Here is a 20,341-nt window from a genome sequence, read left to right on the forward strand (position 1 = left end):
AATTCGTATTTATTGTACAAGCCACATTAATCCACATCATAGGCACTCTGTTATTTTTAGAACTTTAACTTGAAAGGTTTTCTTAAGTGTATGTATTAATATGTAATATGTGGGCAGCCCATTGTCAGGATCGGGACAGGGATCCAACACGCAGAGTACAAAGAGAGGAAAAGTACGTATACCGGGCCTTAGAATGGCCGGACTAACGTACCGAGAGTAATAGAGAATAGTCAGAGACAAGCCGAGGTCGAGGGAACGAGAAGACAGATAAGCGAGGGACAAGCCGGGTCAAGGGATAACAGAGAAGCAGGAAAGTACAACAAGCCGAGTCAAAACCAAATAGAGCAAACGAGAATACCAGAGCACTGAGTGACTAGACAAGCTAGAACCACGACAGGGCAATGAGCTGAAGGGAGAAGTAAGCTTAAATACCCTGGCTCCGGATGGTAAGCACGCCTCTGACAAGTACCGATTGGATATCGGACACTTGAGTGACAGGTCGCTCGTGATAGCGTCATGACGTCACGTATTGAGCGTCCTGCTAGAAAAGGACGTGGATTCCTCGCGGCCGGTGTTTAAGTGACTGGATGAACCGCGAGGAACGGAGGGAGCAGCTCGCCTGGACGGATAAACCACCAAGTCTCTACCTCCCTTAGAGGTAGAAGCCTCAGGTACCCTGACAGTACCCCCCCCTCTCAGATACGCCCACCGGGCGGAAGGAACCGGGGCGAGATGGGAAGCGGAGGTGAAATGCTCTGCGAAGGCGAGAAGCATGAACGTCCTCCTGAGGTACCCAACTCCTCTCCTCAGGACCATATCCCCTCCAGTTGACCAGATATTGCAATTTTCCCCTCGAAATTCTGGAATCAATGATGGAGCTGACCTCGTACTCCTCCCGACCCTCCACCTGAACAGGACGAGGTGAGGAAACCTTAGAGGAGAATTTGTTGCAAATAAGAGGTTTCAACAAGGAGACATGAAATGAGTTAGGAATGCGTAAGGCAGGTGGCAGAGCCAGGCGATACGCAACCGGATTGATACGAGTGAGAACCCTGTAAGGACCTATGTAGCGAGGAGCAAATTTCATAGATGGGACTTTTAGGCGAACATTCTTAGTACTCAACCATACCCTATCCCCAGGGACAAAAACAGGAGCCGCTCTTCTATGCTTGTCAGCGTGTTTCTTGAACAACGAGGAACTATGTAACAGAATTTGCCGAGTCTGATCCCATAATTTCTTCAGGTTGGCGACATGATCATCAACCGACGGTATCCCCTGAGAAGAGGAAACCGAAGGAAAAATCGAAGGATGAAAGCCATAGTTCATGAAGAAAGGGCTAGAGCGAGTTGAATCGCAAACAAGGTTATTGTGTGCGAACTCCGCCCAAGGAATCAGACCGACCCAATCGTCCTGGTGTTCGGAAACAAAGCAACGCAGATATTGTTCGATCTTTTGATTGGTACGTTCAGCAGCTCCGTTAGACTGAGGGTGATAGGCAGAGGAAAAGTTCAATTTGATGCCCATTTGAGAACAAAAGGATCTCCAGAAACGTGAGACAAATTGAGAGCCTCTATCAGAAACAATCTCCGAAGGAATCCCATGTAGACGAAAAACCTCTCTCGCAAAAATCTCCGCCAATTCAGGAGAAGTCGGAAGTTTAGGTAATGGCACGAAATGAGCCATCTTAGTAAATCTATCCACCACCGTGAGAATAACAGTCTGTCTCTTGGAAGCAGGCAAATCAACGATAAAGTCTATGGACAAGCAGGACCAAGGTCTCTCAGGAATGTCCAAGGGGTGTAACAGGCCACATGGAGAAGCATGAGGTAGTTTAGTCTTGGCACAAGTTTCACAAGCTGCGACGAACTCCTCAATATCTTTTCGAAGTGAAGGCCACCAGAAATCCTTGGATATCAGAGAGTATGTCTTGCGAATACCAGGATGACCAGCTACTTTACTTTCGTGAAAACATTGTAAGAGCTCCAGTTGAAGTTCAGGAGGAACAAAGTTTCTTCCCTCAGGAGTGTTTCCGGGAGCTAGATGTTGCGACTTCAAGATCTGGTCAAGTAGCGGGGAATGAATTTTGAGACTGGTATTAGCAATAATATTGCATTTGGGTACAATGGAGGACATAAGTGGTTCAACTGAAGCAGAGGGCTCATATTGGCGAGATAGCGCATCGGCTTTAGAATTCTTTGACCCAGGTCTGTAAGTCAGAACGTAATTGAAATGGGTAAGAAACAACGACCAACGAGCCTGCCTGGAGGACAAACGCTTGGCCTCTCCGATATAAGACAAATTTTTGTGGTCAGTTAGAATGGTAACAGGATGTAATGTACCCTCCAATAAATGTCTCCACTCTTTCAAAGCCTTGATAACCGCTAGTAATTCTCTGTCACCAATGTCATATCTGCTTTCAGTACCGGTCAATTTTTTAGAGAAAAATCCACATGGATGTAATGGTTTATCAACACCCAACCTTTGAGATAGGACAGCACCTAAACCAGTCTCCGATGCGTCTACCTCAAGTAGAAAAGGCAGAGAAGTGTCGGGGTGAACTAAAATTGGAGCGGAAGCGAAAAGCTCCTTGAGAGTTTTGAACGCAAGGAGAGCTTCAGTAGTCCAATTCTTAGTATCAGCCCCCTGTTTGGTCATATTAGTGATAGGTGCGATAATGGAAGAATAGCCCTTAATAAAGCGCCTATAATAATTAGAAAAACCAATAAATCTCTGTACGGCTTTAAGACCTTTGGGTAAAGGCCACTCTAGAATGGATTGGAGCTTATCCGGATCCATCTTAAATCCCTCCCCAGAGATCACATAGCCGAGAAAGGTTACCTGGGTTTGATCAAAGCTACATTTCTCCAACTTGCAGTACAAGCCATGCTGGAGAAGCTTGTGCAAAACCCTCCTGACTTGCTTGTGATGAGTCTCAATCTCACTAGAATGAATGAGTATATCATCTAGGTATACAATGACGCAATCTTGCTGAAATTCCCTAAGAACCTCATTTATCAGATCCTGGAATACAGCTGGCGCATTGCATAACCCAAAAGGCATAACAGTATATTCATAGTGACCATATCGAGTATTGAAAGCCGTCATCCACTCATGTCCCTGCTGGATTCTCACCAAGTTATATGCCCCTCTGAGGTCTAACTTGGTGAAAATTGTAGAGCCCTTCAAACGATCGAAGAGTTCTGTGATCAAGGGAATCGGGTAGGCATTTTTAATGGTTATCTTATTTAGGCCTCGATAGTCAATACAAGGTCTCAAAGAACCATCCTTCTTTTTAACAAAAAAAAATCCAGCCCCGGCAGGAGAGGAGGACCTCCTAATGAATCCCTTGTCTAAATTTTCGTGAATATACTCCTCTAGAACTGAGTTCTCTTTCGTAGATAACGGGTATACATGACCTCTGGGCGGCATGGTACCAGGAAGTAAATTAATTTTGCAATCAAAGGACCTGTGTGGGGGTAAGGTATCGGCTTTCTTTTTGTCAAATACAGCCTTTAAATCTAGATACTGAGACGGAATTTGTGTCTCTGTAGGATTGTCAGAGTTAGCCGATGTGTTGGTCAAGCCGAGAGGTGAGACCTTCCGCAAGCATTTCTCTTGACAATTCTGTCCCCACGAAACTATCTCCCCTGACTCCCAATTAATAATAGGGTTATGTCTCCTCAACCAGGAGTACCCCAGAACTATGGGAATAGACGGAGAAGAAATGAGCAGTAAGGATATGTCCTCTCTATGTAGGATGCCAAAAGTTAAGTTAATCGGTATGGTCTCATGGAAAATAACAGGCTCAAGTAACGGTCTACCATCGATGGCCTCAACAGCCAGTGGTGTCTCTTTTAACTGGGATGGAATAGCATGCTTGGCAGCAAAACCCTGATCTATAAAGCTCTCAGCAGCTCCAGAATCGATTAGTGCCATAGTCTTAACTACTCCCTTTTCCCACTTTAAAGAAACGGGTAACAGAAGCCTGAGCTCTTTGTAGTTGTGAATAGAGGACAAAGTAGAAACACCCAAGGCCTGTCCTCTAGAGGAACTTAGGTGCGAGCGTTTCCCGAACGATTGGGACAATTTAGGCGTAAATGACCTCTGACTCCACAATACATACATAAACCCTCCCTTCTCCTGTACTGTCTCTCCCTCTCTGTGAGATGAGTACTGCCTATCTGCATAGGTTCAGGAATACGTAAGTCCTCGAACTCAGAATTTTGAAAGGTAGGCGCTAGTTTAAAGGAGGGTCTACGGGTCCTATCTCGAGTGTTCTGCCTCTCTCTTAAGCGTTCATCAATACGAGATATAAAAGAGATTAAATCCTCCAAATTTTCAGGGAGTTCTCTAGTAGCGACCTCGTCAAGAATTACATCTGATAACCCATTCAGAAACACATCTATATAAGCCTGTTCGTTCCACTTAACTTCTGCCGCCAAGGACCTGAACTCTAGTGCATAATCCACAAGTGTTCGATTGTCCTGTCTAAGGCGCAACAGTAATCTAGCTGCATTGACCTTTCTACCAGGAGGGTCAAAAGTTCTTCTAAACGCAGCTACAAAGGCATTATAATTATAGACTAGTGGATTATCATTCTCCCATAAAGGATTGGCCCATCTCAAAGCTTTTTCAATGAGTAAAGTAATAACAAATCCAACCTTCGCTCTATCTGTAGGATAAGAGCGGGGTTGTAATTCGAAATGGATGCTAATCTGGTTCAGAAAGCCACGGCACCTCTCCGGTGACCCGCCATAACGTACTGGTGGGGTAATACGGCAAGAAGCACCTACAGTGGCTACCTCTAGACCTGAGACTGCAGGAGAAATAGACGGAGTACGTGTCTCCTCAGGTGGATTACTAGCACGAGACAAAAGTGCCTGTAGTGCCAAAGCCATCTGATCCATCCTATGCTCCATGGCGTCAAACCTGGGATCCGAAGAGCCAAGCTGACTGTTTGTACCTGCAGGATCCATTGGCCCTGTCGTAATGTCAGGATCGGGACAGGGATCCAACACGCAGAGTACAAAGAGAGGAAAAGTACGTATACCGGGCCTTAGAATGGCCGGACTAACGTACCGAGAGTAATAGAGAATAGTCAGAGACAAGCCGAGGTCGAGGGAACGAGAAGACAGATAAGCGAGGGACAAGCCGGGTCAAGGGATAACAGAGAAGCAGGAAAGTACAACAAGCCGAGTCAAAACCAAATAGAGCAAACGAGAATACCAGAGCACTGAGTGACTAGACAAGCTAGAACCACGACAGGGCAATGAGCTGAAGGGAGAAGTAAGCTTAAATACCCTGGCTCCGGATGGTAAGCACGCCTCTGACAAGTACCGATTGGATATCGGACACTTGAGTGACAGGTCGCTCGTGATAGCGTCATGACGTCACGTATTGAGCGTCCTGCTAGAAAAGGACGTGGATTCCTCGCGGCCGGTGTTTAAGTGACTGGATGAACCGCGAGGAACGGAGGGAGCAGCTCGCCTGGACGGATAAACCACCAAGTCTCTACCTCCCTTAGAGGTAGAAGCCTCAGGTACCCTGACACCCATGTCATCAGAGTGTGCCCTGGGAATGTATTACCCTATTTTATTTTTTAATGCATATATGAAGTTGTGGAATTTCCATTTAGTAGAAAATAGGAAGGGAGATTGCACTTAACCTTAGCCCAAAATAGCTAGTGGGGGTTTAGGGTATATGGGCTGTGGTAAGTGGGAGAGCCAGTGTAGCAAAGTATAGGGGCAGTGCGGGGTTAGCTGCTTAAGTGAGGGTTATAGGCTGTTGTGGGTGGATTGGGGCAGTAGTGGGTGATAGGGCAGTAGTGGAGTATAAGGGCAGTAGTGTGGGATAGGGGCCCGAGTGAGGTATAAAGGCAGTAGTGGGGTATAAGGGAAATAGTGGGGAGGTAGTGTGGGCTTAGTAGTGGGAGATTAGGAGCTGAAATGGTGGGTTAGAAAATGTAGTGTGGGGGCGGAGCTTGGCCGCCATGCGGAGAGGATGCAAACACCCAGGGATCCCACCAAATGGCTAAATATAAGCCTTTCTTGCCGCAATCGAGCCAGACTAAACGGGCACCACATCTGGCCACCCAGCCAAGCCCCGGGTGGGAACAAGCTTGGGATGATACAAGAAACCCAGAGGCACCAACCGAGGCAGGTCCGACCTGCGGCCTAGCAGTTGATGCGGGGCTGGAGGACGCGGCCGGTCCTCCGTCCCCGAAGTCCTGCAGATGCAGAACCTCCCCCCCCCCCCGGGACTGGCGGGGGTCATCGCAGTCCACCATTGCGTGCTCACAAACAGGGGCGAACAAACACAAGCCCTGTTGGATGGCCACAGGCGGGTGGAGGCACGGGCACACCGCTTAATCAAGATGGCGGCAGCACAGAATGCAACCTCACACACCAGGAAAGCCAACGTTTGTGAGCGAGACAAGGCAGGTCTGGCGGCAACCCCACAGTGGACATGGCCTTGGGGGAGATGGAGTAGAGGAGAAAAGCCCCAAAGAAAGCGACGGCAAGAGGCCTATCCATCCCCCCAGGCATCAAACATGGCAGCCACGCGACCCGGTGACATCCAGCCCCGGCTCCTTCCTGGCCGCAACCTGACACCAACAGAGATAGCCACAAACAAGGGCGAATGCTCACCCAACATGGGGATCAAGCTCTATACCCAGCTGTGCGCGCCTCTGCACCAGCCCCCGAGGGTCACCATGCGGGAAGCTGATCCAGACCAACGACAAAGGTTTGCAGCCCCCAGCACAAGCAACAGACGACCCCACAGGGACTGACCGGCTCTAATCCACACAGAGGGCACCGGGGAACACATCATGTGGACTCTATGTATGTTTTCAGCCATATAAGATTTCACAACGCTTACTCAATGATTGCATACTTATTACCTAGACCTAGCTTAAATGTAAATATGCAGTTTAACTACATAACATGTTTACACGGCTAGCGTTTGATAGCAGTATAATAAGTGTCATCAACAGACTAGCCAATACGCTGGTCATGCCAAACTACAGTCTATAATCTTTGAAAATCAAATAGCTATGTGTGCCTAGCTTGAACATTTCTGTATATCACTACTATATCATTTCTTGTTTTCCTCATGTTTCTAAAAAAAAAAAAAAGTGCAGTATCTCTTGACTACCCATATCAATTGTTTCTGACAATCTAATATGTTGAACAAGTCTTTGTTTATGCCTGCAATTTACTCTGCACTCAAAAATAAAGAATTATAAAAAAAAAAAAAAAAAAAAAAAAAAAAAAAGAAAATGTAGTGTGGGGGTGAGGGGGTCAAGGCTGTGATGATATATAAGGGCAATAGTGGGGGAATCATGGTCCAACCCTGGTGGTGCGGTTGGAAATTAAGCTTGTCTTCACCTCCAAAGTGGGCAAATCTCTAATACAGAAAAAGGAGCAGTGAGCTTGGCCTGGATGTCCTGACCAATTTCTCCCTTCTCCCCCTTCACACCAGGGGCTGGGCAAGCTATCACCATGGGGGTGGTGGCGGAGCAATTCCTATGACCAAGAAACTCAGGGTTGGTCAGGGAGACCTATTGTTTTTCCTGCCGGAAAAGCAGCTGACAATTTGATTGCATTAGGGTGTGCCTCAATACACCCAGCACACCGCTTGCTAACATATATAATGGTGCATACTTACTACATAAGTAATAGTTGCTACTCTAGCAATTTCACAGTTTTTTTTGTGAAAATAGATTGCTTTGTGATAAAAACACATCTAAGTTTTCATAAAGTGACACTAGAAGCCTGATTTATTTATTTTAAATTTAAAGGAGAACACTATTCCAGCCCCTTCCACTCATCTTCTGATCTGATGTCCCATATAAATCAACAGCAAAGATGAAAAGTGTGCAAAAAAAGAAAAACGTTCACAAACCTGTGAAAGGGACTTAATTATCTATTAAATCAGAATATACTTACATTACAAATAACTTGACAACTAACTTGTGCTGAGTGTCCCTATAATTTTCAATTTTAATTAATGCAACATAAGTCAGGATATTTAATTTGCTAAAAAATATGAAAACATATCTACGTGGAATTCTAACAATTTTTTTTGTGTTGTTAAAAATTATATGATGTTCCCTAGATTATTTCATGCATGATTTGCTTGAGACAGAAAGGTTCACAAAATAGATGTTTCATGCAGCTTGAACAATATGACCCAACTACTTTTCCGAACTGAAGGACACGATAATTGCTTTCCTAAATTACATCAGCATTAACAATACAATCAAAAATTGCATTAACATATATTTACAGTTATATGTAATATTTAATACATTTTGCAAATGAACATCTTGTTGTACATTGTGGCCAGATTGCAGAGTAGAAATGGAATTTAATGCATCTGAGATACCACATTTCTATTCACTCACTCTATACTGAACTGCTCTCATATGGTTTTATAAAGAAAATCTATTAAATGTTGACACTGGAGATAAGCATTTTGAAAAAGCACTGTAAACCTATGGTTTGGACATGAGATAGTATTGTGTAATCTTAAGGAAATCTGCTCACCTAATGGCACAATTCATAATTGCTTTACATTCTTAATTAATTTAAATCCTCCTTATTTGGCAGATCAAAGTGAGCTTTTCCAGGAGCATATTCTTCTACGACTGCTTGGGGAATGCCACAAAATCCATTATAGTTTGAATTTTTTTCACAGCATTTTTGCTTGAATTTGTTCACATAAAATATTATGGTCATTGTGAATAATCTCTATACTGATGCACATATTTAATTATATATTTTTTAATTATTTATTTTTCATGTGCAAGAAGGTTACAAACAAGCACAAAGTGTCACAACAGCATGCATTGGCATAGTAACGATATTCATATCTTGGCATGGAGAAACTGCACATTTTGTAATACGCAAATGTAGCAAAATAAAATTATATTATACGCTAAAAAAACATAAACATTAGATAGGTCCTACTAAGCTGAGTGACTTCAGTAGGCTGGTCTATGAGAGGTCAACATTAAATATGGTGTGTTCATTGTGTGTTAGGTACATACCCTAGGGCATGTAATCGTGGATGTACCTGCTGTCCCTACTTTATGTATTTTGGTATGGAAGAGGCTTTGGTTCTAGTTTGTAGGGTGTGCAAGTGAGCCTGTCGGTATGTCAATGTGTCTACTACACCCTAAAGGAGATTAAGTTAAAGTAAGGTAGGTTAAGAGCGTTATGCAGCCGAAAAAATTATGCTGTCAAGTTAGCTGGCCTCAGAGTTACAGCCTGTGTGCTTTTAAGCCTCTATTGGCAGTATCCAACAATATAGCTAGGTTGGTCTGAGGCGGGGGGCAGGGGGGGGACCTAGTTCTGTTATCAGCTGGTCCAGTAATTAATCAAACAACAATAGTAATTTAATTGTCAACTTTGTAAGAGTATTAACACAATATACAGTGTGCTTGAGGAGTTTGGGGTTTCTCTGGTTGTCTGGGGAGTTCTGTTCCCTTTATGGATCAGGTAGTAAACGCAGCATATGGGTCTGGTGTGGACTGCCATGGAATGAAAGAGGTGATCCTCGCCGGGTCCCATGATCTTGGCGGGTGTGAGGGTGTGTTGGGAGACCTAGTGTTCGCAGTAATGCCGTGGATTCCTGGGGGTCATGTATAGTGTGTATGTTGTCCCCCTGTGTCACAATGAGCGTGTGGGAGGAGCACCATTGATATCAGATGTTGTGTTTTCGCGGTAGTGAGGTGAGTGCCCTGAAAGATCTCTGCAATGCCAATATGTCCACGAAAGGTCTGCATAAAAGGTGAGTTGCATGTTTTCAAAGAGGTAAGAGGTGCTCCCCCTGATGGCAGTCAGAACTTATCTGACCCATTCCTGAAGTGAGCTATCAGATCTCTTGGAGCAGTAATCATTGCATCTGGTGGTTTAGGGACCCGAAACAGCCCTTCTAGTATTACAGATTTGGCCTTCTGTGGCGGTAGCAATGCCCCCATCAAGCGCCTCATAAGGTGCAGCAATTCCGTGTCTGGCACGTCTTCTTGGACTCCCTGCACTTTAAAGTTGTTTCGGCGTCGGGTGTCCTCTTGAGTTGCAAAGTGCCTTTCGTAAGTGTGATTTTGCTGTTTCAGCTCCTTCACCATTTGTTGGAGCAGCTCAATCTGCTGCGTATGTGCTTTTGATGTGCCCTCCAGTTTCCAATGCATCCTGTTAGGCACCTCAGGTCTCCGCAGAGTGCAGCTACGTCGGCTTGGATGTTTATTTTTTCCATCGAAATTGTATTGTTTTTTTAAATTAAAGAGGTACAGAAAAAAGAAGGAGGGGGGAAACATTGCCAATGTGACATTTTCACTTTTCATTATATGCATAGGAAAAGTATGGGAGAACAGAGAGAAGAAAGGTAGGGAAAACATAAGTATTCATACAATAAAGTCAAGCATAACTGTGTGGCAGCGCAGTGCCTTCGTGTATGTCTCATATTCTAAACCTCGTCTGCAAGACTGGTGCCTGTTTTTAGCACGTTGGGACCCAGCGCTATGACTAAACATCAATGTCACTGCGAGGCTGAGATCGGGTGACGGCTTGTATTCAACAACATCATTGAAAACACAAAAACTCAGAAGTTTAACAAGGGGTCTCGGAGTGGGGCAAGAGTGCCTTGTGCTTGGTAGGGTGGTCTGGAATATCAGGTGGGTTAACGCCTGGCTAGGCGCAGTGTTTTTCATGTAATTCCACCTGTGATTTCCAGCTGGTCTGGAATGCCTGTGTTTCTACACTATTGTCCAATGCCTTGTTTTCATATACATGGCATTGTTGTATATTGTCCCAGAGTTGGGTTCTTGTTGGGCATATCATAGATTTACAATGGAGGGCTTCTAGGTTTCTAGCTGCTAGAAGGGTGATGACACATAGCTGTTTATGTGCCTTGTGAGATCGGTTGGGAATAGCAATAGTAGTCTGAGGGTTTTTTGGCAGGGTTGGGATCTGTAGCGCTGTCAGGGTCTTTTGAACCTCTGTCCAGAGGTTATGAATAGCTGGACACGTCCACCATATATGGAGTAAAGTGTCTTCCTCCGCTGAACACCTCCAACAGAGCAGTGATAACGTTGGGTATATTTTGTGGAGTTTTTGTGGTTTTATGTACCACCTGTACAGTAATTTTCTGTGGGCTTCTATGTGCGTGTAGCATTTTGTGTGTTTGGACAGGTCATTAAAGGGCTCGAATCCAGTCTGCGTCGGAGAGCTGGAGTGAGCAGTCAGTTTCCCATCTTATTTTACTATGTGGGGGTTTATGGGGCAAGGTGTGATCTCATACCTTGTAGCAAAGGGATATGGCCTTTGGTTTTGCTGGAGATCCCCAGCAGCGCTCTACAATAGCTGTGGCTGGGAGAGAGATGGCAGTAGTGGTAAGTTGCACTAGTGTGGTTACAATTCCCTTAATTCTCAGGTTACATAGTTACATAGTTACATAGTTAGATAGCTGAAAAGAGACTTGCGTCCATCAAGTTCAGCCTTCCTCACACCTGTTTTTTGCTGTTGATCCAAAAGAAAAAAAACAAAAAAAAAATAAAAAAAAAAAAATAAAAAAAATAAAAACCCCAGTTTGAAGCACAATTTTGCAACAAGCTAGGACAAAAAATTCCTTATTGACCCCAGAATGGCAGTCAGATTTATCCTTGAATCAAGCAGTTATTACCCTACATTGAAAGATTATATCCTTGAATATTCTGTCTTTGCAAGTATGCATCTAGTAGCTGTTTGAACATCTGTATGGACTCTGATAAAACCACTTCTTCAGGCAGAGAATTCCACATCCTGATTGTTCTTACAGTAAAAAAACCTTTCCTTTGCCTTAGACGAAATCTTCTTTCTTCCAGTCTAAACGCATGGCCTCGTGTCCTATGTAAAGTCCGGTTTGTGAATAGATTTCCACACAATGGTTTGTATTGGCCCCGAATATATTTGTATAATGTTATCATATCCCCTCTCAGGCATATCCCCTCTCAGGCGACGTTTTTCTAAACTAAATAGGTTTAAATTTGTTAACCTTTCTTCATAGCTGATATGTTCCATTCCTTTTATTAATGTTGTAGCCCGCCTCTGCACTTTTTCTAGTGCCATGATATCCTTCTTTAGAACAGGTGCCCAAAATTGCACAGCATATTCAATATGTGGTCTTACCAGTGATTTATAGAGAGGCAAAATGATATTCTCGTCCCGAGAATGAATGCCCTTTTTCATGCATGACAATACCTTACTGGCCTTGGCCACTGCTGATTGACATTGCACATTGTTGCATAGTTTGTTGTCTATAACAATTCCCAAGTCCTTTTCATGTGTTGTTATCCCTAATTCGCTTCCATTAAGGGTATACGTTGCTTGTGTATTCTTTACGCCGAAGTGCATAACTTTGCATTTTTCAACATTAAATTTCATCTGCCATTTGAGTGCCCAGTCCTCCAGTCTATCTAAATCCTTCTGCAGCAAAGTAATATCTTGCTCACATTGTATTATTTTACAAAGTTTTGTGTCATCTGCAAACACTGAAACATGACTTTCAATGCTGTCTTCAAGATCATTTATAAAAATGTTAAATAGAAGGGGTCCCAGAACAGACCCCTGAGGGACACCACTTGCCACCTCTGTCCAGCTTGAAAATTTACCATTAACGACAACTCTTTGTATTCTGTTTTTAAGCCAATGTTCTACCCAAGAACAAGCATTTTCATCGAGACCGATTTCCTTGAGTTTGAACACTAATCTTTTGTGTGGAACTGTATCAAATGCCTTGGCAAAATCCAAATAGATCACATCCACTGCAACACCCTGATCTATACTTCTACTTACTTCTTCGTAGAATGCAATCAAGTTAGTTTGACATGACCTGTGCTTCATAAAGTGAATAAAGCGTTGGGTGGTAGTTTCCACATCACTTGGAGGTCTGGGAATGGTCTCGTAAGTGGAGGACGTGGGTTATTCCCGCTTCGAACCAGCCTTTCAAAGGGAAATCTGGTGTTGCTGCCTCTAGGGCAGTCAAGGGTGCCCTAGTGTGAAAGGTACTTTTGCAACCTAATGTGTCCAGGAATGCATCCCAGAATTTAAGGGTAAGTACTGTAGTGGGAAGTAGGCCTGTGTTGGGTGTTCTAAGGTGTCTGGGCATCCACAGGTAGTCAACGATACTGCATCTCTACATTTGCGCATTTTCCATGTCTACCCATTGTATTTTCCCCTCCAGGGAATGTAGTAGGATGCCCGCTGCCAATGCAGAGGCTTTATAGTATAGGGTAATATTAGGAAGATGTATAGAATTTTTGGTAATAGCACCATTTTATATGCATTCATTCTCCCAGCCAGGAGATGTTTGCATGTGACCATTTTAGGGTTTCTGTTTTGCAGATATGTGGGACGTTTTATCACATCAGCAATGGATGTTGGAATTTTAACGCCTAAATATGTCAGTGAAGATGACCTCCAGTCAAAGTGATATTGTTCTTTTAAGCGGTCTTTTTGTGTCGTGGGCATGCAGACTGGCAGAGTTTGGGTTTTATCTTGGTTCAGGCAATAGTGGGAAATAAGACCAAACTCTGTCAGGGTTTCCATAAGGTGTGGCACTGATGTTTCTGGGTTTTCCAGAGACTTCGTCAGCGAATAAAGCCAACTTATATTCCCTTCCTAACACCTGGACACCTTTGATGTGTGGGTGAGTGCAGATTTTCAGCGCTAGGGCTTCTAGGGACAGAATGTACAGTAATGGGGAGAGGGGGCATCCCTTGGGAGTTCCATTTGTAATGGAGAATTGGTCTGAGATAAAACCGTGGCTGCTGGTGCATTATAGAGCACTCCAATCCCACTGATAGTCTCTGATGGGAGGACCTGTGTCATGTACGTCCAGTTGAGCCCATCAAGTGTGAGGAGGATGCCTCCGGCCGGACGCCTCTCCATGGCTGACAGTATATTGAGGACCTTTCGGGTGTTATCTGAGCCTTGTCGGTTTTTAACAAATCCTGATTGGTCGTTATGTACTAATCTTTCTAGGAGTGGGGCCAATCTGTTGCTCAGGATTTTGGTGTATAATTTATCATCTCCATTTAATAGGGAGATGGTCCTGAAGTTTTTACAAGCTGTGGGAGGTTTGCCATGTTTGGGTAAGGTGGAGATATCAGCCAGGAACATCTCTGTGGGCAACGCTCCTTTTTTACAGCTATTTTGATATAGGTTTAAAAGATGAGGGAGAGTATGTGGGCAAAGTCTTTATAGTACCTGATAGTGAGACCAACAGGCCCTGGGGATTTGTGTGCGGGTAGGTCGCTATGGCACTGGTGACCTCCTCTAGGGCTATGGGTTGTTGTAGGGCCTGCACATCTGCTGGTGTTAGGGATGGCAACTGTAGTTCGGACAGGAATCTATCTATATCGCCCATTGTCGGTACCATCATCGATTTGTCCCCCTTTATATTATACAGTTTGTGGTAATATGTAGCAAACTCATTTACAATTTTCTTTGTTGGATTTTTTTTTGTGTAATTCTTTATTTTTGTTGTGCATATGAGGTTACAACAATGCTTGTATAGCCACAACAGCTCTAACAAGCGCAGTGTTCGTATAGTGTTAAACATATTTGTGACATAAGAGTAACTTGCACATTTTTTTTTTTTTAGTTAAGACGTTTCATATAACGCGTAGCGGTTGCTAGGCATTTCAATTTTTCTAGTAGTTAGTTGCAAGATTAGGTTACATGCAGGAAGTATATTCACTTAAGCTAGGTACATGCTAGGTATGAGCAGTATAACATCACTCCCAGGCCCCCATAGCCAGGTAAAGATGCAGGTAGAATGGTATGAGAGAGACAGCATCACCCCTTAGATCTCTATAGCTACACATTAAAATGGTTAGCATGGTAAGACACTTAATATTTCAACATGGTTATACTAGGGAAAGCATAGACTGGTCAGGTCATATTTAAACAGTTCCCTTGTATCTGGTGAAGTCCTGCTCTCTGTGTATTCAGCTTTATCATGTTGTTGTTTGGCGGTCTGCCTGTGTTGCGGCCGCTGTGAGCTGGTTAGCAAGTGCTGCATTGGGTGATGTGCGGCATCCGGCTCGCTGGACCTGGACCCCGGTTTGCTTAAACGGTGGTGTGGGGGCTGATGTGCCCTGCCGGTCAGATAGATGCAGGCTTGGCGCGCTGTGCCCCTTTTCCCGCCGCTGGCTGCTGTGCCGGAGCCAAGAGCTTGCAGAGAGTCACCTGAGGTAAGTGTCCCGAAAGGGTGCCAGAGTGCGGGCATGCAGCCGGATCTTGTGGGTGTCTGATCCTTTAGAGCTGTGGAACCCTGTTGGTAGCAGCGTTTGTGGGGTGAACATCTCTCACTCAGGTCTTGAGGTGAGGCGCGTGGTCTCCGCCATTTTAAGGTTTGCCTCTGGAGGTGCTGCTAGGCCTTAGTCGTAGCGATCGGGGCCCTAGGGTGAGGACCGGGATCACCCCCCCCGGTCCAGAGGGGGGGGAACGGAGCCGGTTCCTCGAGGACAGTAGCCCTAGGTTGGGCACTACTCGGCAGGACGGCGGGGCGGCGGCCGTCCGCTCCACCCACCGCCGGAGTAGGCCTCAACTTCAACCTTGAAGATTTCTCTCCCAGGGGACTGATACTCGTCGAGCAAGCCTCACCCTGGGTCCAGTGCACTTTGCCCGTCGAGGGCCGCCGTTGCTGGCCGGAATTTGTGGTTAAAGCCGTAGTTTAATGGCTAAATGGTGTAGTCTATGCTGGAGCCGGTCTGTCTTGCGACCGTCCAGCTCGGCGGTCCGGCCCCGCCCCCCTGTTGGATTTTTTTTAAAGGTCTGCTAGTAGGTCCTGTAATACCAGTTTTTAACCGGGGTAGAGTCCGTTATTGGCTGGTTCTGCTGTAGTTTGCCATGCTCTGTGGGACCAGTAGGCTTTCCTCTTCTGCTTCAAACGATAGGTCGTCTGAGAAGTCAGAACAACCACCAGTGAGAGAAGCCATCTTGGGCCCAGCTGCACCCTGCGCCTGCCGCCATAAATCTCCAGTCCCCCGCCAGGTTTCGTTGGTCATTGCTTTTTCATTTTGCGCCCCACTTTAGGCTTTTTCTGATTTGGCTTTTTCTGATTTGGCTTTCTCAACATATCATAGTACAAAGAAGATAAAACTAAGTAGTAGAAAAAATAATGAGAAGTAAAAATGTTCCATGTCTTTTATCACATCTAAGTATAAGAAATGTGCTGCTATGTTCAGGAATGCAGATTCCTAAAATGCTAAAACATATGTAAAAGGTCAAAAGTGCCAACCAGGCCCGGACTGGCCATCGGGCACACCGGGCAAATGCCCGGTGGGCCGCGGTGGCCATGGGCCGTGGCCGGCAGGGGAAGGTCCCAGGATCTCCCCTGTCGGTCTATGCAGGGCCGGCACTATCCGAGCGCCGGCCCCGCTGTGTGCCATGACGGGCCGGTGGGGAGATCAAAGATCTCCCTCACCGGCCCACTGAAATAGACATGCGGCTGGGGAGGGAGAGGACCCGACGGAGCTCTATCTTGCAGCTCCGCCGGGTTCCTCTCGCGAGATCCGGCGCGTCGCCATGGTAACGACCGGATCTCGCGAGAGTGAACTCTAGCCTCGCAGGCTAGAGTTCACTCACCCACTGGACCACCAGGGATGCTGTGCGAGCGCCAGTCCCCCTCCCACTCACCACCGTGCCGGTCCCCCCCCCTCCCAGGCCAAAGGTAAGAAGGGAGGGGGGATTTAATGCCTACTTATTTTTATTTATTTACCAAACCAAAAACACACAGACAATCCCTTCTAATACTCACCCACAGCACTCTCACACCCATCACACACAGCACTCTCACACCCATCACACACAGCACTCTCACACTCATCACACACAGCACTCTCATACACAGCACTCTCACACCCATCACACACAGCACTCTCATACACAGCACTCACACCCATCACACACAGCACTCTCATACCCATCACACACTGCACTCTCACACCCATCACACACAGCACTCTCGCACCCATCACACAGAGCACTCTCGCACATAGTGTGGTGGAATCTCAGTAAAAATAAATTTACTAGGACAAGATTGCCACATGGTATGTACACTTGCATATGTTGATATATCGGTCAGTTGGTTGCACGTAGCTAAGATACAATCAACAGAGTACTGAGCAAGTGTAGGAATACAGGATATACGAGTATTTCCCCTCCTCCATTGTGCTGGGCAAGCCATGTGGTCAAACAGGAATTTAGTCTCTATTCAGTTGATTAGATAAGAGTATGTGTAGGTTGAACTGATTATGGGAGGAGCTACATGCCTATATAAGGGACCTACACTGTATGATCAGGACTCAGACTTTGCTGTTTTTTGGTGACATTAGTCCCTCTGAGTCCCGGTCGGTGAATCGAATAAAGATCTCTTCCTTCCTGAAGAAACCTGTGTCCATCTCTCTGTGCTTGGCTTCCGTCAGTTTCTCCGGTATCATTTGGTGCAATTTGCCGGGAAGCTCATCGTTCAACGGTAGCTGAGAAGCAGAGGCGTGAGACGGTCTATCTTTGCCCACGCTCTCTACGGCTGCACCCCTGAACTTCTGCGTGGACCTCCCTTCGTCTCGGCGCCACTGGTCTGTTGTCCAGGAGATCATCGGCCTCTACGTAGTAAGTGCTGGGGTGTCCCCGTTGATGAGTGTGAACCCAGGTTCAGGAACGAGGAGGTAAGACGACTACTGTTTTAGACGGTGGACCCACTAGGGGTATTGGATACCGATTGTGCGGTAGGCCCATGAGGGGTTATTTGTGTATGGAATCTGCCCCCTCCAGTGGAGGGAAGGAGCGAAGGTGCACCGCTCAATTAAACGCCCTGTAGTCAGCCCATTTAATTTTGGTTTGGAGTCAGGCGGGGTTCTGTGTAAATAGCCCTAGCCGGACACCGGTGTCTTGTCTAGACTAGCGTTCTAGGGTGTATATTACGTTCGCTAGGTCGGAGGGACCGGGAGAGTAAGCGGCGTCTGTGTAAATTCGGTCCGCTAGATCTCAACCTATCTTGACTAAGTGGGAAGGCGTGTAAATTTGGAACCCACTAGATTTTTGATAGAGTATATAGACTAAGAGGGTGCTGTTGTAAATTCCGCCCTCTAGTTCGCTATATGTGGTGCTTGGGCAGCATGGCTAACCAAAACGGATGTAAATAGTTTTAGGTAGTCCATCGAGGTACTGGCCAATAGATTAGTTGGGAATTGTAAATGTGTTAAAGATTGTTGTAGTAGCGTGTATGTCTTGCTAGATTGCGTGAGCTCTGCCGTCTAGCGAGAGTGTGAATAGTGTGTAACTTGTATTATATATACCACTACTACCACTTTTACAAATAATCCTGTGAAACTACCACTATTTCACTCCGTTAGAATCACTGACAACCCAGGAGATTCTAAGGGTATCTGCAGCCAGGTTCCACTTATTGATGTATGTATTACCCTTATAGAGGTGTTTGATTGTCTATCTCTCTCGGCAAGAATTTATTGTACCGAGGAGTAATATCCCTTTCACCATAGTGGTCCTGCATACAGCCGCTTACCCTGCCTAGTCACACAGTACCATTACTGTATCACTCGGCAAACCTCCCATGGTATTGAGGAGATCTAGAGGAGTGCCCGAGCTAGCGGTCTCTATTATCTTAGAAACCTTCTGTGTATATATATATAGGCCTATCTCTATATATATATTTTTAACTACCTAGGTGCTTCCGCATCAGACATACTTCTGTCTCTCCCTCCCCCCTCCCCTTTGTACATAGTTCAGTTTTTGTGTTACCTAATAAAGTTATTATTATTCTTTTTCGACTGTTGCTTTGATATCGATGTATGTATGCATACATATGTGGACAGACTGTGTTCTTTTCTTTCTAACTGTATTATAGCGCACGGTACCATAACCATGTATAATAACTACTGATATTGTAAATAAATACTAATAATTGTCGTCTATGTTGTATGTTTATCACCATAACCACTACTAATTGAACTGTGACTTTAAATTGTACTCTAACCAATGCTAACCGTACTATAACTACTGTTTGTAAAGACGATGTTACTGGGGTATGTTATAGACGGGTAATTCAGATATAGGGAATTATAGCGTGGGTGACTGTATAGTTTCGCCAAAAGGCACAGTAATAGTTATTTAGTGACTGGTGTAACAGCTGTGTGTGTATGGGAATTCCTTGAGTGTTTTGTTGTGTGCGTTTCGCTTAGTAACTGTACCACGTGGTGCTGTTGCCAAGGGAACGGGTGTGACCGTTGGAAGTGTGTTTGTTTAGTTTCTGTTGGAGACAACACTTCATTGTTAGTATGGGTGCGTCAAATTCAACGGTTATGGATCCCTTAGGATGTATGTTGAAAAACTTTAAAAAGGGATACACTGTGTATGATTTTGGGGTAAAGATGTCTCCAACACGCCTGACTACTTTATGTAGTAGGGAATGGCCTACTTTGGTGGCTGCATGGCCACCATGTGGCAGTTTGGATCCTAATCTGGTACAGCGTGTACACGTGGCTGTATCAGGTAGGCCTGAACTTTACGGCCAGTTTCCGTATATTGATTGTTGGAAGCAGGCCGTAAATGCCTTGCCAAAATGGATCCGGGTATGCCACGAGGAACAATGTCGGCTCATGGTGGCCAGAACTCGCTTGTCCACTAAGGCCGTAATTACGCCCATTTTGGACACGCCTCCTGAATCCGAGATCCCCATGCCGCCCCCTTACTCCTCCTCCACAGGAAGAGGAAGAGGAGGTGCTGTTGGTAACGCTACTCCCCTTGCCCCGTTGTCCCCATCTACCCCCTCCTCTAGCTCAGAGCCCAGCCCTCTTGTTTTAAACCCTCCCCTTCCGGTACCTACCTCCGTTAACCCCAACTATCCAGATTTTACGTCATATCTAGTTCCTGGTCAGGCTCCTCCTAGCCCGGCCCGGAATATTTTACTCACTGATCTCCCCCTCAGTAAAGCGTCCCCTTCCCCTCGTCTTACTACCCCTCGACCGGAACCCCTAACTGACGTTTCTAAACGAAGCCCCATACTAACCCGACAACTGCCCGGTACCCTCCAACCCCGACATTATCAAATGCCTCTCCGACTGACACCAGGCCCGACACACATTAACGGTGACGGCCAGTTACAACACGCTGATCCTGTATTCGTCTATGTTCCCCTCACTACTACTGATCTATTTAACTGGAAGACCCATAACTCTACATTCACCGATAAACCTCAAGCAATGGCGGATTTGTTTACCTCCATAGTCCAGACACATAATCCCACTTGGGCTGATTGCCAGCAACTGCTTAT

Source organism: Pelobates fuscus, chromosome 1 (assembly GCF_036172605.1).
Source record: "Pelobates fuscus isolate aPelFus1 chromosome 1, aPelFus1.pri, whole genome shotgun sequence".
Lineage (NCBI taxonomy): Eukaryota > Metazoa > Chordata > Amphibia > Anura > Pelobatidae > Pelobates > Pelobates fuscus.